The 26,965-nt window shown below is 40.5% G+C and overlaps 1 non-coding gene across 1 annotated transcript; it reads right to left on the reverse strand.

The window, feature by feature from the left end:
* Positions 1 to 14,942: 14,942 nt before the first annotated feature.
* LOC118479981 lies at positions 14,943 to 15,048 on the reverse strand. Its single transcript, XR_004861622.1, has one exon. It is a non-coding gene; the product is annotated as a small nucleolar RNA R71 (small nucleolar RNA).
* Between the last annotated feature and the right edge of the window lie 11,917 nt (positions 15,049 to 26,965).

Raw genomic sequence — 26,965 nt, forward strand, 5'->3', positions numbered from 1 at the left:
AACAACAATTCAACCTTCGGAACTCGATCAGATTAACCGAATCGGCATAGGTTTCGTACATCTATTCTCGCTGTTCATCAGGTACGTTTAATCGTTTCAGTTTAATTAATGCAATCGGTTATTGAAATGTATGCGCATAGTCTTAATCTGTGAGAGGTTTTAAGATCTAAACGCTGCGTATTAGTCGGTTTTTGAGTCGTAATCGATCGTAATGCTTTGACTGTTGTTTTACTTCGAATTGTTGATGAATCATACAGGTCATCAAACACATTGTCAAGAATCCTCCAGAAATATGCTTGCTGTTAAAACACAGTGTCAAGAATCCTCCAGTAATTTGCTTGCTGTTAAAACACGGTGTCAAGAATCCTCTAGCAATCTGCTTGCTGTTAAAACACAGTGTCAAGATTTATATGTTTACCAATTTAATGTTGATGATGAAAGTGTGTTTTAAAATGAGATCTGAATATGTTGATGATGGCAGTGTGTTTTAAGGTTTATGTGTTTTACCATTTTAATGTTGATGATGGCAGTGTGTTTTAAGGTTTAAGTGTTTACCAATTTAATGTTGATGATAAAAGTGTGTTTTAAAATGACATCTGAATATGTTGATGATGGCAGTGTGTTTTAAGGTTTATGTGTTTTACCATTTTAATGTTGATGATGACAGTGTGTTGAAGACGAAGACACTGACAGTGTGTCCAGCAATATGCTTGTTGTTAAAACACAATGTCAAGAAATCTGCTTGATGTTAAAACACAATATCCATCAATCTGCTTGTTGTTAAAACACAACGTCAAGGAAATCTTCTTGCTGTTAAAACACAATGTCAAGAAATCTGCTTGCTGTTAAAACACAATGTCAAGAATCCTCCAACAATCTGCTTGCTGTTAAAACACAGCGTCAAGAAATCTGATTGCTGTTAAAACACATCGTCAAGAAATATGCTTGCTGTTAAAACACAATGTCAAGAATCCTCCAGCAATCTGCTTGCTGTTAAAACACAGCGTCAAGAAATCTGCTTGCTGTTAAAACACATCGTCAAGAAATCGGAATCTGCTTGCTGTTAAAACACATCATCAAGAAATCTGCTTGCTGTTAAAACACAATCGTCAAGAAATATGCTTGCTGTTAAAACACAGCGTCAAGAAATCTGCTTGCTGTTAAAACACAGTGTCAAGAATCCCCCAGCAATGTTGTAAAATCCTTTTTTACGAATTCATGTGAATATGTTATATGGATTGTATGATTTAAATTGAATTAAATGGAATATTTAGTTTCCATAATTATAGGTTAGTTAGTTATCCTAATAAAATAATCCATAATTAAAATAATATTTAAATTACACAATTGCCCTTTTAGTTAAAATCCTTCAATGCCACATGTCGCGTTCTTATTGCTTCCTAGACTTTCTAGGAAAAACACACTTTCCGCAGGAACCCTACTCTATATATATATATATATATATATATATATATATCTATATATATATAGGTAGAGGATCCTGTACAAAGTCCATTTTTTGTAAGAAGTGTAAGAAATAATTTGGGAATGACAAGTGTCCCTCATCTTAATTAATTCAAAAGGGTATATTACTAATTGTACATTGTTGTCAATTAATTGATTTCCAATATAACTGAAAAAAAAATTGGTGATGAGAATGTTTAGGGATTGATTCGAATTTTGTATTTTTTTTTTTTTGCAAGATCCAATACGATTGTTATCTACGTATCATTCTTCATCAATTATAAATACAAGAAGTCTTATGAAATCGTTAGAGACAATACAGTTGTTTAACTTCTGCGCCCTTCTTCGATTCTGGTGTTTTAAAGGGTTATATACATACAGCTTCGATCTTGAATTGGTGTTTTAATGTTTTTTGGATTCCAGATAAAACACCATGACTTGAATCATAGTCATGGTGTTTTAAATTCTGGGAATGTTTCGTATTGATTGTCCAGATGTTAAAACACCATGGATGTAATCACAATACAATGTTTTCTGGATTCCAGATAAAACACCATGACTTGAATAATAGTCAATGTCTCCAGATTTTTAAGACACCACGCCATGAACAATGTCTCTAGATAAAACACCATGACTTGAATCATATTCAATTTATGCAGTTGTTTTAAAACACCACGCCATGAATCTGATTATACAATGTCTCCATATAAAACACCATGACTTGAATCATAGATGTTTAAAACACCACACCATGAACAATGTCTTCAGATATAACACCATGACTTGAATCATAGTCATGGTGTTTTAAAATCTGGGAATGTTTTGTATTGATAAAACACCACGCCATGAACAATGTCTCCAGATAAAACACCATGACTTGAATCATAGATGTTTAAAACACCACGCCATGAACAATGTCTCCAAATAAAACACCATGACTTGAATCATAGTCAATTTATCCTGTTGTTTTAGAACACCACGCCATGAATCTGATTATAGATCTCTTTATGATAATATATGAAGATTATGCAACCAAAGACCTCCCTACAATTAAGGTGAATCATTAATTCCGATATTTAAGGAAAAAGGAGTGAATGTAGGTGTTTTTGGTTATGTAGGTTACGGTTACCATATTTCAAACATTGAAAAAGACACTACTGCCCTTCAATTTTACATAAGGTCTCTCTAATTAAAACACAATTTACATTTTTATACCCTATTGATCTCAACCATTAGATGAAATATCCAATGGTTTAAAACACTTCTTACCATTCTCACATTTTAAACACTTTTTACCATATCCCTACCCTACATATATATAACTAAAATTATTATCAATAATATTAATAATAGGTTTAGAATCAAATACAAAGATTCAAAAAATAAGAAGTCGTACAAAGGGTATCAAATAGACTCTGATTGACCTCATTCAACCGACATTAGAGCCGTCTTATCAAACTCTACGACATTAATTAATATGTAAGAGTTGATGGGTTACATTTATATTAACTCATTTATGTCAATATGGTATGTAAATGTCTCTGTCTTTGTTTTGCATTTACAGGAAATATCTATACTATATAGTTTAAATTGTTCAACCCGTGTAACACACGGGGAACTAATCTAGTTAAAAATATAAGAATACTTGGTTTTTGTTGAGTAAAATATATAAGTTTGTAGATAAGTTAATACTTGTAACTTGTAAGAACCCATAGGATAAGGTGCATGAAAGGGGTGTGTAAAGTCAGTTCGTCGAGCTTGGTTATGGAAGGTTGCTTAATTATAATCATAACTAATGGTTGGTTAAGTATGGGTTGGTTACCCGTTAGTTATGGGTTGGTTTTGTTAAGTTCGGTTATTTGTTCAACGTACTTTTTTTAATTTTTTTATGTTTCGCTTTGTTCTAACTGAAAATGATTTAGCTATGGTGTTCCAATAAGCTCGATTATGCATGTTCCTAACTGAAGTATGTTGGTTGCAAGTTCGGTTATGGCGTTCCAAGATTGGTTATTGGTACCTGCAACAAAAATTCAAATGTTGAAAGTTGTAAATAGAGGTATAAACGCCGGAAATTTAGGTATAAAAGTTGGAAAATCATAAACACAAAAGGTTCGTTTGAGTTTCAATTAAGTCGGTTCAATCATAAGCAAATAAGCAAATAATCGGTTATTTAGATTCACTTAACCATAACTGATTATGGTTTAGTTACCGGTTATGGTTTATTTTTTTGCTCATAATGCATGCATTGTTTTTCTATTTCTTGACTACACTTTAGAATCTCTTTGATAATTGTAATTGTAGATTTGTAAATATTTTTTATGAAAGCTAAAAGGTTAAACAAAAAAAAGTAACAAGTTTAAGGTTTGAGAGATGTCAGCACATAAACTTAAGGAGTTGTAGTGGTTTGGGAGAGTTTAACAAACCCAACTTACATCAACTCTTTGTCTCCACATCAAGAGTTGTTCTTCACTATCTTCTCTTTAAAACTCGGTGATCACCATTACAAATCGTTTTTGTAAGATGGTAAAGATCACCGCGATCACCGTTACAAATCGTTTTTGTAAGATGGTAAAGATCACCGCAATATCTCACAAATGAAGTGAAGATCAAGAGTAAATTGCCATTTTAGTCCCTGAGTTATTATCCAAATTGCTATTTTAGTCCAAATAGTTTTTTTTTCCTCCTCTGGGTCCCTCACTTTTCCTTTTTCTTGTCATTTTGATCACGTTACCTAACTTAGTCTAAAAACCAGGTTATAATCAGGGGTATTTTTGGCATTAAATTATTATGAGGTTTATAAAATATGTAGTAAAATACCCTAGTTATCACTACACAACAGTTATGCCAAAAATACCCCTGGTTATAGCCAGATTTTAAACTGAGCTATGCGATGTGATCAAAATGGCAAGAAAATAGAAAAGTCAGGGACTCAGAGAAGAAAAAAAAACTATTTGGACTAAAATGGTAATTTGAACCAAACCTTAGGGACTAAAATGATAATTTACTCAAAGATCAATTATGCTTATCTTTTGTTAAAAACCGGACCCGGTCACCAAAATCAACTCACTAGTCTAAATAGTGATCACCTCTTGAATTTTTTGTTATAATGGGTTGATAGTAGTATATACTCATCGGAAACTATTGTATGGCCCGTACTCACTTAGGTCAGCTACCTGCAAATCATTGAAACACAATATTTGTTAATTCAAACCATATTTGTAAGGAAAACAATAACAAATGTAGGGATTTCTGCATTAAAAAACATGTGTACTTTTAGACAATCATTTATGATAAAATGATACTAAAATATAGAAATCGTTATTAAGATAGGTTGGCAATGGTCTATATTCATGGGATACATGTTAAGAGTTCTCGAAAAATCCATGATGATGATCTTTGATTGCATGTTTAAGGGTTTTAGGATTTCAAATCGGTTTAAGTTGTAAATGATAAATGAATGATTAATGAATGGTGTTTTAAAGTTAGATACAATTCCTTTGGTGCAATCCTATTGTTAGCCTAACAGGTGTTACCATCACCACGTTTCATGTCACTATCTCTTTCATCACCAACCCATGGGTGTGGTGATGATTCCCCATCCTCTTCTTATTTTTTATATTTTTTACAATAATTTCTTTCTAATTTGTTAAACAATTTATTATTAAAATTAAGAGTTAATTGCTCGGATGGTCCCTGTGGTTTCAAGTTTTTTCACGTTTAGTCCTTACCTTTTGAAAATAGCAGGTATGCTCCCTATGGTTTGTCATTTTGTTACTCGGATAGTCCCTGAGTAGATGTCAGTTAGTTTGAAAATAGCAGGTATGCTCCCTATGGTTTGTCATTTTGTTACTCGGATAGTCCCCAGAGTAAATGTTGGGGGACTATCCGAGTAACAAAATGACAAATCATAGGGAGCATACATGCTATTTTCAAAACGTAGGGACTAAACGTGAAAAAACGTGAAACCACAGGGACCATCCGAGCAATTAACTCTAAAATTAGTTTAAATTATTTGATCCTAAAATAATAACACATCTAAAACACCATTTGAGAGGGATCTTGCTAAAGAATTTCAAAAAATGGGGGCAATATGTAAAACATTACATTTGAGAGGACTAAATTGTAAAATTCCAAACATACCTTTCTTCATCCTCTACCGACCTTTATCCATTCTTCATCTCAAACCTTCAACTCGTCCTAAACCACCCTCGAAGCAATGAGGGACCAACAAAGAACAAAAATATGAAGGGCTTAGGAGCAGAGAGAGATATGAGAAGGAGAAAGGATGAACACAAAAAGCTTAAGACTATAATATCATATAGAATAGTGGTGGACTTAGTGTTATTAAATGGGGGCAGTTGCCCCCCTAAAAAACATTATGTGTTGTAGTTAAGCAACGAGCGTACCATTATTATTTTGCAATCAACCCCCCCCCCCCCCCCCCCACCCCCATAAATTTTCGAAACCGGCCTTCATGAAATTTAAAAATAGAACCCCTAAGAAAAACCAAAATAGAAATTTCTAAATTTTTAAATATAAATTAATTTAACATAAACACTAATTATCAACATCCAAATGTGAAAACCATATGACTTAAGGCCAAACTAGTTTAAATTTTATCAGTCCAATGACCATAAGCTTAGGCTCTTTACCATTACGTCTTAGCCCATAATTTTAAAGGTTTAGACCCTATAAAAAAAATCCAGTAGCAATTGTAAAGAAAAAGAACGAGTAGTGAGTAGTGACAGACAACGCCCAGACTCACACCGATCATCCTTCATCGCTACCGCATTCTAGCCGGAATTCCGGCTTTAGGTAGGTGAATCACTCATTTGATTGTAAGTTTTATTGTTTCAAACAGGGGGTCATCATTTAAAAGTTCAATAAATTATGAACTTTAGATTCGAAATATTGTTTGTATGAGTAGACGAACACTGGAAGCTTATGAGTTATGTTAAGTAAAAAAAAAAATGAAAACCCGTATAAAATAAGTCATATTAGATTTTAAATTTTAATTATGCATTTGTAATGATATTTGCCATACATTTGTTAATTATAAAAATTTAGCTTGATTATCTTCTTTTATATGTCCTGATACGATACGATACGATCCAAACTGAGAAAAAAATATTATATAACAATAGACAAACGACCCCTATAAATTTTCACACTCTATACAATAATTTTCCAAGTCTACCATCAAATAACCACTATTTAAAAATGAAACCCTTTCACCTCACCATTTTCCCCAAGCGTGGGGTGTGGTTCCCTCTTCTTCCCCCTTCCATTTTTTTATTTTTATTTTTTTAAACCAAACTTCTTAAAAACATAAAAAGTTTTCATTAATTAAAAATAAAATTACATATACTAGAAAAAAAAGACATAATTAAAAAAACATAATTTTAATAAACATAATTTAAAATGAAAAACTAAAGCCCACTTCCACTTCCTCCTAGCCATTTCTTCACGATTTTGTCCTTTATTCTTGAGAGCAACGCATAGTCTCTTTTGGGTACGCTTTATGTTAGTTCTCATGAGTCGGAACTCTTCAACTTCTTGATTTTTTAGATCAAATTCGAGTCGCCTCTTATCAAACTCAAGCCTCTCCCTTTCCCTCGCCGTCACTCCTTCCTTTTCCTTCTCTTTCTTTTTGTACATCTCCTCTTGCACTCCCATAAAATGGTTGAATTTTTGTAGAATTGTATCAAGTTTAGATGCATCACTCGAGCTCGTTCCCTTTGAACACGAAGCCTTCTTAGCGGTTGCTTATTTAGCACGTTCCCTTCCAGTTGGCCGCTCTGGTTCAGGAGTTGGAGCTTCATCTTAGAACTCGGGGTCATTGTTTATATTGATAGCACAACGTGCATCCGAACCACCCGCACTATAACTCCCCGACGCACTTGTTTTAGATCTTTTCGCTTCTGAAACCTCATTAGGCACCACCTTCCATTTCTCACATTTTCTCAATATTTCATAAGGCCTCGTGTAATTCCACGACCCATGTTTCTTGGTGTATCTCTCAACAGCCAATGACAAAACACTTGCATCATCTTCAGTTCTTCACCACTTTTACGATTCTTCCATGCATGTTGATATATGACCGCAAACAAACCAATTTTTCCGTTCATCTCTCTAAATTTGGAACTAACGGAATTGACAAATCGATATGGTTCGCATTGCATCAATTTGAAAAATTCTTTACACACTTGGTTATAAAAGCCTTCACGTTTTCGGTTGTTGGCTACACATTAAATTTTAAAAATATAATAATTCTGTAGAAATTAAAACAAATATTAATTTTAATACTTTATTTAAAAATTTTACCTAAAATCTGATCAGTAGAAGCTTTAACCCAAGCTCGTGCAAGCGCTTCCAACTCGTCCGGGTCTAAGGAATGCTTTCCGTCTTCCCGCTTCCCTTTTCTTGATCTCTTAGAGCTCATTTTCCTCCTTCTTAGTTTTTGTGGTTTGTAGTTGCGTTTCGAGTATAACATAGTCATCTGCAGCTAAAGAAACGAAATCGTGCTCGGGTACAGTTTGAGTCAACGGTGGGAACGACATTTGTATGCCTTGTGATTGCATTTGCATAGCATGTTGGTGTTGTTGGTATTGCATTTTCCAAGGGTTTTGAGATTGACTAAAACCGCCAAACGAAAAGGATCCATCGGTGTCGTGTTGTATACGAGCGAGGGTTGGGTCGAGGTAGAGGTGTACAGATCGGTTTTTTTTGGAATAACCGGTCCGGTATTTTTTTGGTTGAAAAAAAATGGTTTTTTTAATAACCGGTTCGGTTAAAAAACCGGTTTTACATGGTGGGAACCCAAACTGGTCTACTTGATTCGGTTCGGTTAAATACCAGTTTTGGCCAGAAAAACGGTTTTTTTATCCAGTTAACCGGTTTTTTTAAAACCGGTTTTGATTTTTAAACCGGTTAGAAAGATCAAACATACTAACCTATATACAAACCGGTGGTTCGGTTCGGTTAGAAACCGGTTATAAAAAAACCGGTTTCAGTTTTTTTTCTGTTTCGGTTGTAAAACTGGTTTTTTTGTACACCTCTAGGTCGAGGGAGTAGCGGTGTGTTGGGAAAGCATGGATCCATGATTTTTTTTATGTTGAAAATGGTTTTGAGATTAATTTTAAAGATATTGAAAATAGATTGTGATTTTTTAAAGATGAAAATGGAGTTTAAAAAGGATTTTTTTTAAATTAACTTTTTTTAAATTCCGACCGTTTTCAACGGTCATAATTCAAACAGTTAAAAAAATTGAACAGGGGGACATGGAACTTTCCCTGATTGCACCGAAGCATGGACGGAGGGGGTACCCGACGGCAGGGGCGGACCCACATAGAGTGGGTCGGGGTCCCCGGACCCCAATCTTTTATAAACTTTTACTAGATCCAGTGTATTAAATTTTTCAAGGACCCCATAAAACTAATTAGTTGGACCCCATAGTTCTAAATGTGAAGATGATATATTGGTAAGTTCCCTTGTCCAACAATAAGAGGTCACAGGTTCTGGCCTTAAACAACCAGTTTTCAATTTTTTTTTTCCCTTTTAAAGTTTAAATCAAGACTAGTGTTTTTATAGCATAAATTAAACTTTTTTGTTAGTGTTTTTTTTTTTTCCTTTTTAAGTTCAAATCAAGACTAGTGTTTTTATAACATAAATTAAACATACAGACATATGCATACATAGCAAACACTCTAAATCTTTTTTAAATTTTAACCTGTTTTAGACTTTGTGAGGTGATCCTTGTGAATTTGGTCGGTTATTAGCTACGTTGGTATTGCGTTACCCGCTGTAATTGGTATTGCATTACCATTTGTTTGGAGGCAGGAAATCCCCAAGAACACAAATATAACATAAACGGTAGTCACAAATCTGCCCCCAGATGTCTTCTATATATACTTATCATATCACTGGTGTGCATTGTTAACTCTACATATGTTTAACCTGGGTTATTGTGGTTGGATTCTAAAACCCAAATAGTTGGTGTCCATAGCTGCAAAAACCAAATACTTGCTCAAAGGTTGTTTATTTAACCAAAAAAGCTAAGAACAATTCTGAAGAAACACTGAACTAATTAGGGAACTAATCGGTTTGGTTTATGTTTCTATCATAGTGGTTAATCTTCTTACGGATATTTGAGCTCCGACCTGAATGCTTCGATCCTGCAAAACAGAACACCGTTACTCGTTAAGAGGGGAATGTGGGGGTTTCCCTCTTAACCAGGCTCCGGCGTGAGAATAAGCAACTGCTTTGGGAATAATTAAGTGCTAAGAGTGAGAGTAGAGGGAATAGAATGTTTAACCTGTGGAATGAGGTCTCTATTTATAGCCGGAGAGGTGTAAGAGGTTATGGGCTGATGGGCCTTGGGCCGGAAACGGACAACATAACGGATATGCTCTTTGCCTCGCTGGCGTCGACCGCTTAGTGGCTTCTAGACGTTCGTCGGTGCTGGCGCACCTTGATTGGAGCCACATGTCATTGTTGTCGGCCTTGTTGTCCTTCTGCCATCAGCAGACAGGTGGAGATCGAGGGACAGTTGTCTCCGTCGTCTGATTTGTGCCACGTAGACGTCCTTGTGTACTTCTCGTCAGGCGATCGTGGCGCACGATTGACCAGAGCCTGCTGGACGCTCATTGGCTCCTTTTACTGCCACTTGTACCTTGTGTACCACTGTAGGTAGCCGTGCGCTTCCCTACTGTGTGGTTCTTGTTGGACAGCAAACTAACCCGCGCGGGGTTAGTATGCTCATTTGTTCCAACGTTTCATGCTAAGTGCTGATATCTGAGCCTCTTGTGGGCCTTGCCTCGCGCGGGATAGATCAGAATGTGGTGTAAGCCGCGCGAGGGTCTTATTAATAAGTTTACTGAAATAAGGAGTATGGTCTCACGCGCAACCTGAGCGGAGGTTTGCGCGGCTTTTTGGGACCATACCCCTTCAAGTCCTGCACCATGCGCAACGCAAGTGGTTGGAGCTCTGGACTTAATAAAAATAAGAGAAATAAGAGTAAAGGGGAAATGTTCCTTTGATCTTGATTGGTGTGGCACATGTGGAAATTGTTGTTTCCAATTGCGTCGCTACCAAGGCGGGTCTTGAGGAATTTTTTGTTTGTCCGATCAAGCGCGCAAGGTTATTAAAGGCGACGTTTAGCTTGCGCGGCTCATGTAACTTTTGCCTAAAGTTACTTATAATTTTTATGGCGGGAAACTTCGAAATTTGAACTCTGACAAGTTGGTGGGATAAGTCGTTGAGTGCGACGTTTGAGTTGACCCCTGGCACGGATGTCATCATGCCGACTGCGATGGTTGCACTTCGTGTAAGGGGAGTGAGGCCCACGCGCGCGTGGTAACCGTCACCCCTGGTTTTCCGCTTGACGTGGCAGCCTCTCGTTGGTTAGCCTAGCGGCGAAAGCGGCACGGTTACCCATCGCATTAAATGCGATGGGTATATATATCTGAAGAGATGTGAGAGGTTCTCACTTCTCTTCGTTGTTTTCTTACTCTCTCTCAAACTTCTTCTTTGAATCTTCAAAGTTTTCTTCACGTCTTCAAGATTTCTTTAAATCTTCAAGTTTTCCAGAAACTCTTTTCGATAGAATGAGTGAGGAACATCAAGAGGTTGTTGCTGCTGAGGAAGGTCCTGTTCCTGTCCTCAAATGGGATCTTGGGCTCTTCGAACAGATTGTTCGGAGTTTCCGATTCCCACCGGAGTGGGACGCCCGGTATCCGGCTCAGGGCCAGACCGCGGCTGATGCACCACCGGGTTATATTACCCTTTATGAAGATTTCTTTCTTCAGGGTAACTTTAGGTTACCGGCTACAAACTTCATGGGGCATATTCTTCATCATTACAACTTCCATCTGTCACAGATGAGCCCACCTGGGATGGTTAGGGTTCGTCATTTCGAGTTCTTATGCCAATCTCATGGCATCGAGCCAACGGTGGAGAAGTTTCGGGCCTTCTACCAATTGCAGAGGACGATGGGTTTCTTTTCTTTTGCAAGCCGTGGTGCAGCGAAGAAAATTCTACTAAACCCTCCAAAGAGTTTCCATGACTGGAAACCCAAATTTTTCTTCATCCGTGAGGAAGTGTTGCCGATCGCCATGCCCTTCAGGGATTGGACTGAAGCGATACCGAAAGAAGACCTTCCGATCCCTAAGAATGCTCGGTGGTACCAACAGTTGGACCCAACCCCAAATCGGGTGTTTGGGGAAAACGTGTTAGTGGCAGCCAAGATGAGTGACCGGTGGTCACCCAACAGCAAGGAGGTTCCGGTGCTGAAGATCGGCGATCAAGGTTAGTTATCTCCTTTTCCTTTTTTCATGTATTTACTTTAATTGTTTCTTATGTATATTTACGTGTAGAGGCGCAACTGTATCAAGCTGCTTTCGCCACATTTGGTGGGTCTATGGGCGTGCGCCCATTGCGCGATGACGAGGAGAGCTGGTATGACCAAATCAAGGGCAATTTCATGTATCCGGTTGATGGTGCCTTTGCTTCGCCGCCAACCACGACTGAAGGTGCGCAATTTCCTAAACCTCGTCCTTTGCGCTCTGTGACTTCTGCTGGGAAAGAGATTCTCTATCTTTCCAGCGAGGAGTCAGTAGGGTCTTCCAGCGGCGAGCTAAGTTCGTGGTCTAACATCTTTGCAGGTGTGTTGCGCGACCTGGGGATTGACCCAGAAGAGAAGAAGAAGAAACCCCTGAAGAAGAAGAAGACAAAGGTGGACTCTGAAGTGACCAGCAAGGGGACTGGCACTAGTCGCGCAACCGCTGCTGCTGTTAAAGGTACTCTTCGCCTTCGACAACGTGACTTAGACGATTATGTGATGATCAGTGACTCACTTGAAGGCTTATCGCGCACAGCTGAGACAAAAACTGGAGCGGGTGGCTCAAAAAGCTCTGGGAGCGCGGGTTCTCGTAACCCTGATGCTGGCGCAACCCCCTGACGGGTGGTCCTTTGGACAACCCTTAAGCATGTTAAAAGATGAAATAATCCTCCATTTAACCGTGTAATTATCTTGAATTTGATAACTACGATGCTTATGTTTCAGGTACGATTTAGGAGCTAAAAGATGGATAAAAGGCAGTTTTGGAGGCTTTGGTGGAGAACGGGTCGAGAGGAGAACAAAAGAAACAACAAAGGAGACAAAGCAGCTGACTACCGTAAATTACGGTCCTGCCGTAATTTACGGTAAACATGGATTTGGCATTTTTCTTCACCGTAACACAGGCTCTCCATGCCGTAAAGGAATTATGTCCACCGTAAATTACGGTGGAGCCGTAATTTACGGTGGAGCCTGCGAGCAAAAAGTGTAACTGCCATTTTTAAGTGGTTTTGGGAGTGTCTTTTGATATATCTCATCATTGGACGGTTCTTGGACAGCATAGGGGCGAATTTTGGCTTGTGACTTGGTTTGTGAACAATTTCTATCATTCGGTTTGTTATTTCGATTCGTATGAACAATAGTTTGATTATGATGATGATTCACCGAGCCATGTCCGGCTAAACTCTTCGGTGATCATCTTAGGTGAATGTTTCTTGAACTTTTGTGTGTTTAATTCCTGCATTTCTAGAATGATATCTTGCGTTGCTTGAATGTCATGGTGTATGTTTGATTGTTTGTAGTTTGTTAATCAATATTGCAATTTCTAGTCTTAATCGTACGTTCTTGGTGCCGTTGGCAACCGAGATATCACGGGAAGGGTTAGGGTTGGTTATTGATTAATAGGTCATCGGGAAACAACCTCGCGTTTATCTAATCCGAGTACTTTGTTCCCTTTTATCACTTCAATCATATATACACGAGTTATGTCTATGTAACTCTTTCTAGTGGAATTACACACAACTGTTTAAAGAAACTGAACCCTAAGGTGATCATTGTTCTCTCGTAATTGTTTTACAACCAACTTTGATTTGAGTTAGTTTTTAATTTAGTCTTCTAAAACAACAATCCAAACTCTTGAATTTTAATTTTTCTGCAATTTAGTCTAATAATTAGTTTAAGTACAAAGCTATACAATCGACACATCTTCCACATACTCCCTGAGTTCGATACCCTACTACCACTAACTACAGTTGTTTGGGGATTAAATTTGCGTGACCCACGACATCACGTCAAATTTTGGCGCCGTTGCCGGGGAGTAGTGCGCAACGTGTGTTAGTTTAATAGTTTTGTTTGTTATTTTAGGGTTTACGCTGGTTGTGTTTAGTGTGCAGGTACTTCAGGTGTATGCATACTAGAGGCTCTCACAGGTCATCACCGCTATCGTTTGATCCGGAAATTGAAAGAACGCTACGACAAAACCGAGTTTTAGTGCGAGAAAACAAAATCATTGGTTCACCCACTTCACCCATTACACCGAGAAACATAATGGCTGATTCTCAAATTCCACCTACAACCAGTCAATCATCCTCATCCTTTATACCTACTTCCACCCAACCATCACCAAACACTACATTACCTAATACCACTGCTGAATTTACATCATCCAACGTCACCCAACCAATCACCACGCAAACTGAGCCTACCATCACCTACGATCCATCCACCACAATCCCACCATTATCTCACTTCTTTCCCCCAACTACGGGTCAATCATCATCCACCTTCACAATTGCACCCAATTCAACTATCGTGCATACTACTTCATCTTTTAGACCACAACAACAACAGTCGGGCTTTCAGTATTCGACCATCCCATTTGGGCAGACCTCGGGAATTCAAGGAGATGGTTATGATGAGGGATTTGAGGATTATGAGGGTTATGAAGATGATGGGTACGGTTATGGAGGTTATGGTGATCAAGGGGAGTTTGGGTATTTGCAAAGTCAATCTCAAGGGATGGCAAGTGTTGGTGGAATGCCACAACAACAAATTATACCACAACACATTCGGCCAAGACCACAAGGGCCACCAATCCAACAACCCATTCCATTGCAACAAGTTAGGCCACAACATGTACACCCACAATTTCAAAGGCCGATTCAATACCCACCGATGCCCCAACAACCAATTGCACCACAAGGGCCTATACCAAGACCAATGGGTCCTATTCGTCCAAGGGGTCGATTGGGTGTTCCAAGAAGGCATCTTAGGGAACAAGCAAGGGGAATAGAGGCACATTTCAGGCCAATCATTACTCAAAACCCTTCACCGGTGGTTATTCCTCACAACAACCAAGGGAGAACTTTTGAAGTAAGAACAAATTCGTTGCAAAGTTTACCGAAGTACAAAGGGTTAGCAACGGAGGAGCCGTATTTCCATTTAGAGGCCTATGACTCAATTTGCAACACTTTTGGGAGTCAAGGTTTTTCGGCCGATGAAGTCAAGTTGGTCTTATTTCAGTTTTCTTTGGAGGATAAGGCAAAGAAGTGGTTCTACACCTTGCCTTCGGCATCTATTTACACTTGGGGGGAAATGCAACAAACTTTTTTAGACGAATTCTATACCGCCCAAAAGACTAATGATGCTAGAAAGGGGTTGAGGAGCTTCCAACAACAACATGGTGAGATGTTCCATGAAGCGTTCGAACGATTCAATATGATGATAAAGAATTGCCCTCACCATGGAATCTAATTGTGGGAGTTAATGAATGCCTTTCATGAGGGGTTGAGTGCCGAAGACGCACGTGATTTGATGTCTATCACCGGAGGGACGTTTGGAACGAACTATGAGAATGAAGATTGGGAATTTTTGGAAAGCATGGCAACTACATCAAAGAGGAAAGCCCAAGCTTCAAGAAGAGCCCGACCGACCACTAACCGACCACAAGTGCATGCCATAGATGACGGTAATGTTCAAACTACTAACCAAATTTATGATGTTTGTGCTTTGTGTAATGAGATAGGTCATGCGGCTGAAAATTGCCAAGGAATGTTGGAAGGGCAATATGAGGAAGTCCATGCGGTTCAAGGTCAAGGTCAAGGAGGTGGTAGGAACTACAACAACATGAATTCTAATACCTACCACCCCGGATTGAGGAACCACCCGAACTTTAGATATGGGAACCCGTCAAATCAAGCCAACCCAAATTTTCAAGGTAGCCAAGGTAATTTTGGTTCACGGCCATCTTACAATAACCAAGGTGGGTACCGAGGCAGAAATAACCAAGGTTATCAAAAGCAATACCAAACGGGTCAAGAACAAGGGGGGCTTTCGGGTGGAAACGAGGTGATGGAGATGCTAAAGAGCATGCAAATGGAGATGCAAAAACGGAACCAACTAGACGAAGTGCGAATGCAAAAAGATGAGGTTTGTGATAAAAGCATCTAATCACTAACAACCCAAATGGGTCAATTAGCAACCGATGTGGCGGAATTGAAGAAAGGAAAGGGTCAACTTCCAAGCGACACTAAGGTAAACCCTTCACATGGTTCGTCACGAGGTAATGTTAACATTAATCATGTTAGTGTTTTAAGAAGTGGGAAAGAATTTAAAGCCAATTTGTCACCCGAATTGGTCGAGGGGGTGGTTGAGGACATCACGGGAATGGAAAGTGATGATGAACTTTCACCGGTTAAACCAAAAGAACCAATTATTAAAAAACCGGGTTTGGGTGAAAGTGAAAAGAATGAAAAAGTTGAGGGTGAACCGAGTCAAGTTCCATTTCCATCGGCCCTACTTGACCCGGGAAAGAAAAATTTTATTGTGTCAAGAGGTCCTCAAAAGGAGGAGATGTGGGATATGTTCAAACAAGTTAAAATAAATCTCCCACTCCTTGATGCAATAAAACAAGTCCCCGCTTATGCAAAATTCTTAAAAGAATTATGTACACAAAAAAGGCAAAACAAGAAAAAAGTGCCTAAGCGGGTGGATTTAACCGGGCAAGTGAGTGCGGTGTTGAATGGGGAGCTTCCTCCTAAGCTCCAAGATCCGGGCACGCCATTGATTAATGTACAAGTTGGTAATTTTCAAATGGCTAAGGCGTTGCTAGATCTCGGAGCCGGAGTTAGCATTTTACCGGGGGGCTTATACGACCAATATGACTTTGGTCCATTAGCAAGGGTAGAGACGACGGTTGTTTTGGCCGATTTGTCTCATAAGTTGCCTCGGGGTATGGTTCAAAATGTTATTGTAAAAATTGATGAGTTTTATTACCCGGTGGACTTCTTAGTTTTGGATTACTCATCGGCGGACCCTAAACAACAACAAAATATAATTTTGGGTCGGCCATTTTTAAGCACCGCACATGCTATTATTGATTGTAGATTTGGTACAGTTGATATGGCATTTGGAAACAGAAAAATGCGTTTGAATGTTTTTACTAACAATTCTAATGCTAACGGTGTTGATGAGTGTTTCATGGCAGACATAGTAGATGGATGCAACCTGCATGAGTATGAGGAGGATGGTTTGGATATTTGCCTGTGTGACTTTTCTGAACAGGTACATGCTTATGCACTACGGGTTGAAGAGGAAGCACAAGATGCTATGGCAATGAAAGAAGGTAGACCACCGTGGACCCATCAATTCGAGGGTCTACCGGTGGAAATCGATTCGGGTACAAAACCATCGTTGGAGGAACCACCAAAGTTAGAGCTCAAGGACTTGCCTGGCCACTTGAAGTATGTATTTTTAGGGGATAATGACACTTTACCGGTCATTATTGCCTCTAATTTGGAATTGGCACAAGAGCAAGCATTGATGGAGGTGTTAAAAGCGAACAAGGGTGCTATTGGATGGACGATTGCCGACCTCAAAGGAATTAGTCCATCCATCGTCATGCATAAAATTATCACAACCGAAGATGCCAAACCGACACGAGAAGCTCAAAGGCGGTTGAACCCGAACCTAACGGAGGTAGTAAAAAAAGAGGTAATTAAATGGTTGGATGCGGGAATCATCTATCCGATTTCGGATAGTGCTTGGGTGAGTCCCACCCAAGTTGTGCCTAAGAAGGCCGGCATTCAAGTAGTCAAGGATGAAAGTGGTGAACAAATTGCCACCCGACCGGTTACCGGGTGGCGGGTGTGTATTGACTACCGGAAATTGAATGCCGCCACTTCTAAGGACCATTTCCCGCTACCTTTTATTGACCAAATTATTGAAAAATTGTCGGGTCAAAAATATTATTGCTTCTTAGATGGGTATTCGGGTTATAATCAAATTGCCATACACCCGAATGACCAACACAAGACCACCTTCACATGTCCATATGGCACCTTTGCCTTTAGGCGAATGCCATTTGGTTTGTGTAATGCTCCGGCAACTTTTCAACGATGTATGATGAGTATTTTCTCGGACATGGTTGGAGAGTCGCTCGAAGTATTCATGGATGACTTCTCCATTTTTGGCACTACTTTTGATGCTTGTCTCAACGAATTGCAAAAGGTTTTGAAAAGGTGCGTTGAGAAAAATTTAGTGCTAAGTTGGGAGAAAAGTCATTTCATGGTGCAAGAGGGCATTGTGTTGGGACATGTGATTTCGGAAAGAGGGATGGAGGTGGATAAGGCAAAGATACGGGTAATATCATCTTTGCCACCTCCTAAAAATGTTAAGGGTGTAAGGTCATTCTTGGGACATGCGGGTTTTTATCGACGTTTCATTAAGGGTTTTAGTGTTATCACCAAACCCTTATGCAATTTGTTATTAAAAGATGTCCCGTTTGATTTTACTAACGAGTGTATGCAAGCTTTCACTGTTTTGAAGGAACACTTGGTCAAGGTGCCTATCTTGCAACCACCCGATTGGTCAAAACCGTTCGAGATAATGTGTGATGCAAGCGATACTACTATTGGTGCAGTTTTGGGTCAACGGGTTGACAAGAAACCGGTGGTTATTTACTATGCGAGCAAAACTTTATCCGAAGCGCAACTTAACTACACCACAACCGAGAAGGAATTACTAGCGGTGGTGTATGCTTTGGATAAGTTTCGCTCGTATATTTGGGGAAGCAAGGTAGTGGTTTATTCGGATCATAGTGCGGTTCGGTATTTAATGGAGAAAAAGGATGCGAAGCCGCGTTTGATTCGGTGGGTCTTGTTATTACAAGAGTTCGATTTAGAGATCCGAGACAAGAAGGGAAGTGAGAATGTAGTAGCGGATCATTTGTCTCGGATACCGGTGGAAGGGACCGATGATGCAAGCGAGATTAATGAAAGTTTCCCCGATGAACAGTTGTTAGCCGTGTCCACTTTCGTTGCACCGTGGTATGCTCATTATGTCAACTATTTAGCCACGGGTGCCATTCCAACTCACTGGACCAAAAAGCGTCGACAACAATTCATGGTCCAAGTGAGGCAATACATTTGGGATGAGCCGGATCTTTTCAAGATCGGACCGGATCAAGTCATACGGAGGTGTGTGCCCGAGACGGAAGTGTTAGAAATCTTAACTCATGATCATTAGTCCGCTTGCGGGGGTCATTTTAGTGGGCATAAAACCGGCTATCGGGTACTTTCTTGTGGGTTTTATTGGCCCACTATCTTTAAGGATGCAATTGAGTTCGCCCGAAATTGTGTAAATTGCCAAAAGATGGGTAGCATATCGAAGAGGGATGAGATGCCACTACAACCAATCTTGGTTGTTGAGATATTTGATGTATGGGGAATAGATTTTATGGGTCCGTTTCCGAATTCGAATGGCTTCCTTTATATTCTTGTGGCGGTGGATTATGTCTCGAAGTGGATTGAGGCTATTGCAACACGAACAAACGACCATTCGGTTGTTTGTAAATTTGTTCAATCCAACATCTTCTCTCGCTTTGGAATCCCGCGGGTTATTATAAGCGATGGTGGTTCACATTTCAAGAACTTTAACTTCGGAAAATTATTGAAGAGGTATAGCGTGAACCACCGAGTCGCCACACCTTACCATCCGCAAACGAGTGGACAAGTCGAAGTGTCCAACCGTCAAATCAAGGAGATCCTCATGAAAACGGTAAGAACGGATAGAAAGGATTGGTCGAGCAAGTTGGATGATGCTTTGTGGGCGTACCGTACGGCCTACAAGACTCCGATTGGCACAACACCTTACCGGATGGTGTATGGTAAGGGTTGTCACTTGCCAATGGAGTTGGCGCATCGGGCGCATTGGGCGATCAAGACGGTCAACGCGGATTACGACGAGGCGGGTAAGTTGAGAAAGTTACAATTGAGCGAGATAGAAGAGATTCGAGATGAGGCGTACGAATGTGCATCGGCTTATAAGGATAAGCTAAAGAAAGTGCATGATGCGAAGTTGCGCAAGAAAACGTTCGAAGTGGGTCAGAAGGTTTGGTTGTACAACTCACGATTGAAAATGTTCGCGGGCAAGCTTAAAAGCAAATGGATGGGTCCGTATGTTATTCGAAGAGTTGGGCGATTTGGTGATGTGGACATCCAAGATGAGCAAACGTTGAAACAACAAACGGTGAACGGTCACCGCTTGAAGCCGTACTTGGAAGGAAATGACATCAACAACTTGGAGCTTGACAAAGCGGGCTACATCTTACGCCCGGTCGAGGAGGAACAACCATGAGAGGCCCAGGTTTGGTGGTAGTGTACATAGTAGTTTAGTTTTGTTTTGTTTTGTACATTTGCGCAATTGCCTTAGTTCCTAGAAGTCCGTGTTCGAAACAAGTGTGGGGATGTTCGGGTCACGAATTGCTCTTACATTGTGTTGAGGACAACACGGGATTTTTGAGGGGGTAGGGTAATTTTTACAAGTTTTTGAAAAAATTAAAAAAAAAAACATAAAAAAATCGAAAAACTTAAAAAAATCTGAAATTTGTCATATAAAATCTCAATTTTTGCCAAAATATGGATGCCCAGCGAGCACCGTAAATTACGGTACAGCCGTAATTTACGGTGGATGTTAAAAAGTTGTGAGTCTTACGGTGAAAACCTCCTGAGTTACGATGAAGATTAGAAATTCAGTGTTGACCGTAAATTACGGTAATACCGTAATTTACGGTGGACATTGAAAATTGTTGGGTTTTACGGTAGGAATCTCCTGAGTTACGGCGAAGAAGTGACATTCAGGTCTCACCGTAATTTACGGTGAGACCGTAAATTACGGTACGCAGATAATTCATGTCCGTCGTTTGGGGTCCGCGTGTATATAAAAAAAAATAATAATAATAATAAAATCGAATACAAACAAGCCTGGTCACGTGAATAAACCCCATCTACCCATTCATCTTTCACTTTTCCATTACCATCTTCTTCTCTCAAAACCCACAACCTCCATAGATTCTTCCACCTTCCATCTCTCATTAAACCTTCAATTCCTGTCCAAATCAAGTGGAATCTTGGTCTAACTTGACTAATTTTTCACAAGCTTTGTGATTGTGAGGAGAGATTTCAGAGAAAACGCAAGTTTGGGGTCCGAATTTGAAACCCTAGTTTGAGATAATTTGGGGGTTTTGGGATTTTTGGTTTCACAAGCACTCTTCCATCTTGAAACAAGGTATGAACACTTACTTTGCTATATTATGGTGATACATTGTGAAGAACAAGGTGATTTAGGTTATGTGTTCTTGCCCACTTGCTTGTTGTTAAGATATGATTATGGAATTGTTTATTGAACATGGTTAATAGTTGTAGATGTAGGATTTGTGGTTGAAGTAGTGAACTTTTGGGATGCTCTACATTGTAGAGACACCATGCCCAATTTTTGAAAAATTCTATACTTTTGGTTCACTAACATCTACAACCATGATAACAAGCAAGTGTGGGGAGGATTTTGAAGAGAGTGTTTAATTTTGTGTTTGTTTGTGTTGCTTGCCTCATGTGTATAGGAAATGGCAAGGACAAAGGAAAAAGCGGGTTCAAGTTCATCTTCATCAAAGGGCAAGGGCAAGCAAAAGGAGCAACCATCAAAGAAGAGGCAATATATGGGTAGGGTTAGTGAAAGCGAAAGTGAAGGCGAAGAAGAAGAGATGGAGTTAGACCCGAGTGATAAGCCGGTGTGGAACTCGGGGTCTTTGGACGACCAACCTGAGATTTGGTAGCCAACCCTTTATAATGACTGCATGAACAAGTTAAAAAACAAAGCAGCCGCATTTATTTGTGAAAAAGAGGTTGACGAACCCCAGTTTGGCCAGTTCGGGGTGTTTGCTAAGTTTCGTGCTTTGGGTTGGGAAGGAGCGCTCAAGTGTTTTGACAAAGATAAGAGCAATCTGTTTATGACTGAGATTCAGGAGTGGATGGCAACACTTAAATGTCACAACTTCAACAAGCCATCACAAATGAAGTTGATCGGGATGGTACATGGGGTGCCAGTTGAGATGTCATTCGACACGTTGAAGAAGCTGGGAAAGTATGACAGTCTCCCGGCTAAGGAGTACATGATTCCCACGCTTGATGATTTATTGCTCAAACCAGAGAAGCACGTGAGATGGAACGACATGTTAGCGGATTTGTTTTTGCCCGGTAGGTACAGTGGTGTGTTATACCGGAAGAATTTGAAGATAGAAGCCAAACTGTTGCATACAATCTGCCTGCTTAATGTCATTCCAAGAAGAGGCGATAAAGAACAGGTGAGGTTTCCAGAGATACCTGTTCTGTATTCATTGATGCATGGGTCCCCATGCTTTCCAATACGCTACTTGATTATGCACCATTTGTGGATATGCCGGAACAAATACGGAAGAGACATCGTCCCGTACTGTCGCATCATAACGGGTTTGATGAAACAGCAGAAGGCACTCACATCCGAAGACCGAGGTTTAACGAAAAGGCACCAGCCTTTTACTTTGGATAGGTTGGGAAACGTTTGGACGTATACTCAGTCTGAACATTATCACAAATTGAAATCGGAGGGTCAACGGTGGAGGGCACTGAAATTGGGTGCAAGGGAGTTGTTACCGGGAGAGCCGGATGAGCCGAAAAGCGATGAAGAGTTGGTTCCTAGTGGGGACGAGGACTATGCGGACGAGCCGCAGGGTGGTGCAAATGTTGGTTTTGGGGTTTTTGGTGGTGGTCATGGTGGTACGTTCTACGACTACGCGCAGCAACCGTATGAGCCGGGGTGGGCTTATAGTGGTTCAATGCAAGAGGTGATCGAAAGTCAACGTCCGCCGGCATCTATTTTTGATACATGGTCGGGGCCGGAGAGGACGTTGTATGATCAAAACACGAGGAATAGTGCAAGCATAGAGTGGTCGTTAAAACATAGCTTCGATCGCAATGAGTCATGGAACCGTACCCACGCATACTCTCGAGAGGTGGATGCTAATAATAGATATCATGATGACCAAATGAGGCGGATGCATGCGGACTGGCATGCCGGAAGGCCGGTGGTTGAGGATCCACAACACGTGGACTATGCCTCACTGCCGCCTTATGATGGTAGTATTTCATATCCGACCCCACCACTCCACCATTCTCAGTGGCTTGACCCAAGGCGACAGGAGGGACCACAACAACAAGAGGGAAGCAGTAGCGGCGCATTCGGGTTTGGAGAGTGGAATGATATGATGTCATCCATCTTTGGGCCTCCAGGACCGCGCTATTATTGATCAGGTGGTATTCTCTCTTGTGTATAGTGTGTATATATTTGTTGGTTTATGTTGATTATGGTTGGGAGGATGGGTGGTGATTGATCATGTGATTGATTGTTGGGTTGGTGTTGGTTGGTGGTGTCGTGTTTAAAATGAAAAACATAAAAAAAATATAAAATGAAAAAAATACAAAAAGAAATTTGGGTTTGAGATTAAAAGCTTTTGTGGATGTTGATTGGGTTAGTGATCAAAGCTTCCCAAAACCATACATTGGGGTCAATGTATCCCAAGTGTGGGGATGGGGGGAATTTTTTGAAGATTTTTAAATTTTAGGCCAAGCAAAATAATGTGAAATCTTGACGCCCTAATTTATCCCCAAGTTAATGCACCGGCAACCCTTGTTACCCTTTTCATTCTTGGTGAGAGTTGTAGCTACACTTGTACATAAATAATTATCTTTGATGAGAGTGGCTACGGGTGGGGGTGTGTTAGAACTTGTGCTTGAATGCGATTTGAATCCTTAGTTAAACATGAATGTAGAAAGGATAAGGGCATTAGGTAGCCTCGTCGTTGGTGTGAGCGAGTGTGGGATTTGGGGGGTTGGACCTCATAAGTTATATATATGAGCATGGTAGTGAGAGGGGCGGGGATTTGGTCATTTAGTTGCCCATTTTGTGCCTTTAAAGCTTATCATTTGTTTCCCCTAGCTACTTACTTGAAAATCTACCCAAATTTGACCCGGTCTTATAGTATTAGTGATAGAATTAGTAGTTTTGTGAGTTTGAAGTAGTTTTGGTTAATGTGTTATCGTATGATTGTGAAAAAAAAAAAAGAGAGAGAGAAAAACAATGAGAAAAAAAAAAGAAAGGGTTTCATTGTCTTGTATATAGTAGTGCATATTTGTTAGTTGGTTTTTGTGTTTGTAATAAAAAGACCGGGTCGAATTTTCGTTACTCATATATATTCCATTTCCTACCGATACACCTAGCCATGTTACAACCTTGAAGTCCCTTTGATTTGCATTCATGTTTGACCCATTTTAGGAGAATGAACGATTCAGGTACAAGCTTATGATTGTGCAACCACCCGTTTGCCCAGTGTGTGTCTAGCTTATCTTTGCTAGTTTTCACTTGTAGCCGAGAGGAGAGAATTTGAGAGGGGTGCATTGTTTGGGTGTTAAAAAGGGGTTGGTAAAGAAATTGCATGCTTTGCTTGGTTTGATTTGATCACTTATTTTGAAATCATGTTGATGAGTTGCTTGGGACAAGCAACGGTTAAGTGTGGGGATGTGACGGGTGGTCCTTTGGACAACCCTTAAGCATGTTAAAAGATGAAATAATCCTCCATTTAACCGTGTAATTATCTTGAATTAGATAACTACGATGCTTATGTTTCAGGTACGATTTAGGAGCTAAAAGATGGATAAAAGGCAGTTTTGGAGGCTTTGGTGGAGAACGGGTCGAGAGGAGAACAAAAGAAACAACAAAGGAGACAAAGCAGCTGACTACCGTAAATTACGGTCCTGCCGTAATTTACGGTAAACATGGATTTGGCATTTTTCTTCACCGTAACACAGGCTCTCCATGCCGTAAAGGAATTATGTCCACCGTAAATTACGGTGGAGCCGTAATTTACGGTGGAGTCTGCGAGCAAAAAGTGTAACTGCCATTTTTAAGTGGTTTTGGGAGTGTCTTTTGATATATCTCATCATTGGACGGTTCTTGGACAGCATAGGGGCGAATTTTGGCTTGTGACTTGGTTTGTGAACAATTTCTATCATTCGGTTTGTTATTTCGATTCGTATGAACAATAGTTTGATTATGATGATGATTCACCGAGCCATGTCCGGCTAAACTCTTCGGTGATCATCTTAGGTGAATGTTTCTTGAACTTTTGTGTGTTTAATTCCTGCATTTCTAGAATGATATCTTGCGTTGCTTGAATGTCATGGTGTATGTTTGATTGTTTGTAGTTTGTTAATCAATATTGCAATTTCTAGTCTTAATCGTACGTTCTTGGTGCCGTTGGCAACCGAGATATCACGGGAAGGGTTAGGGTTGGTTATTGATTAATAGGTCATCGGGAAACAACCTCGCGTTTATCTAATCCGAGTACTTTGTTCCCTTTTATCACTTCAATCATATATACACGAGTTATGTCTATGTAACTCTTTCTAGTGGAATTACACACAACTGTTTAAAGAAACTGAACCCTAAGGTGATCATTGTTCTCTCCTAATTGTTTTACAACCAACTTTGATTTGAGTTAGTTTTTAATTTAGTCTTCTAAAACAACAATACAAACTCTTGAATTTTAATTTTTCTGCAATTTAGTCTAATAATTAGTTTAAGTACAAAGCTATACAATCGACACATCTTCCACATACTCCCTGAGTTCGATACCCTACTACCACTAACTACAGTTGTTTGGGGATTAAATTTGCGTGACCCACGACATCACGTCACCCCCTCTGTGCCTGAAGATGAGGAGGCTGAAGAAGAAGATGCTGTTGCTCAGTTGATTGGCAGGAAAAGGGGTAGAAGCGAGGCCACGGCTGGTATGGCTTCCGCGCCTACTGCTGGTGGGATTCCCTTGGTTGGGAAAACGAGCAACCTGCGCTCGTTGTATAAGTTTTCTCCTGGTATGTTCTTTGCTTCTCATTTACTTTTATTTTCCTTGCTTAATGTACTTGTATTATTTTCACAGAGATCAAGAAGAAGACCCCTGAGAAGGGTGTCAAGTTCAGTGAGCCAGGGTCGAAGAGGCCGAAGATTACCATCAAGTCTTCTGATACTGCTGCTCAGGACGCTGCGAAGGCTGCCGAGGCACAGCGAAAGGCAGAGGAGAATCAGAAGAGAGAAGAAGAAAGGAAAAAGAAAATTGAGGAGGAGAAGAGGAGGAAAGATGAAGAAGAGAGAAAGAAGAAGGCGGAGGAGGAGAAGGCAGCCGAAGAGGCGAAGAAGAGGGCCTTGGAGAAGGAGCTGGAACAGAAGAAGGCTATGGATCAGCCTGTCAATGTTCAGGGGCCTGAGGTCGCCAAACCTACCCACTCCGCGCATGTCGAGACCCATGATCGATCCAAGATCGTTACTTCTAAGGGGTCGGGTCGGTATACCTCTAGCGGCGCGAGCTCTGGTGGAGCTGGGGGTTATAACCCAAACGTGATTGGGGTGAAGGACACTGTTGGTGACATATATTACAAAACTTATACCGAAGAAGAACGCGGTGACGCCCCTCACCAAGCTCCCTGGAGTTTGAAGCAAAAGGATACCTTTCAGGAATTCGGCCCTTGCCGCGAGTGGTTCTTGAACTCGTTTACTCCTGCAGAGGTTAACCGGCAAAGGGCGAAGCCTCATGAATTGTTGTATCGAACCTTTGTGCTTGGAGAGGCCAATGCTCGCGCTGCCAATCATCAGATAGTTCGCGAGTGGCGAACGATGGTTAGGGAGCGAGCAGACTGGGAGGGTTATCGCGAGCGCATGATAAAGCGCATTGCTGATTTTGACAAATCGAAAGCTGCCTTCGATGAGGAGAAAGCCAAATTCGATGCTGATAAGAAGGCCGAAGAATGGGGGCGCGAGGGCCTAAAAAATAAACTCCAAAATGCTGAACAGCAACTGGCCAAGGAGAAGGCCGAGTTCAAGCGCATTTGTGCCCAGGATAACGAGCGCGCCTACGCGGCTCGGCAGAAGATTGTTGATCTCGAAGCGAAGATTGCTGAGTTGACATCGAAGGTTGAAGAGGCGGATGGTGAGAAGGCTGCCAAGCAGCAGATGGAGGTTAGTTTATTTAAAACACTTTTTCTTGCTATGTTGTTTACAAAATGGCATAAGTCGTTTGTTAATTTCCAGGTTGAGTTGTCTGAGGCGAAGGTGCAGTTGTCCCGCAAGGATAGAGATCTCCAAGCTAAGGACATTGAGATTGCTGAGCTCAAACGTCGCTTGAATGAGCAGATTGACAAATGTGAGTCTTTGGAGATCGACCTGGGGGCTGAGAAGGTTAAGGCTGCCACAGCTGAAGAGGCGCGTGCTGTTAGCGCCGCCGCGCTTAATGTGGCTCAGACCAAC

Source organism: Helianthus annuus, chromosome 6 (genome assembly GCF_002127325.2).
Source record: "Helianthus annuus cultivar XRQ/B chromosome 6, HanXRQr2.0-SUNRISE, whole genome shotgun sequence".
Lineage (NCBI taxonomy): Eukaryota > Viridiplantae > Streptophyta > Magnoliopsida > Asterales > Asteraceae > Helianthus > Helianthus annuus.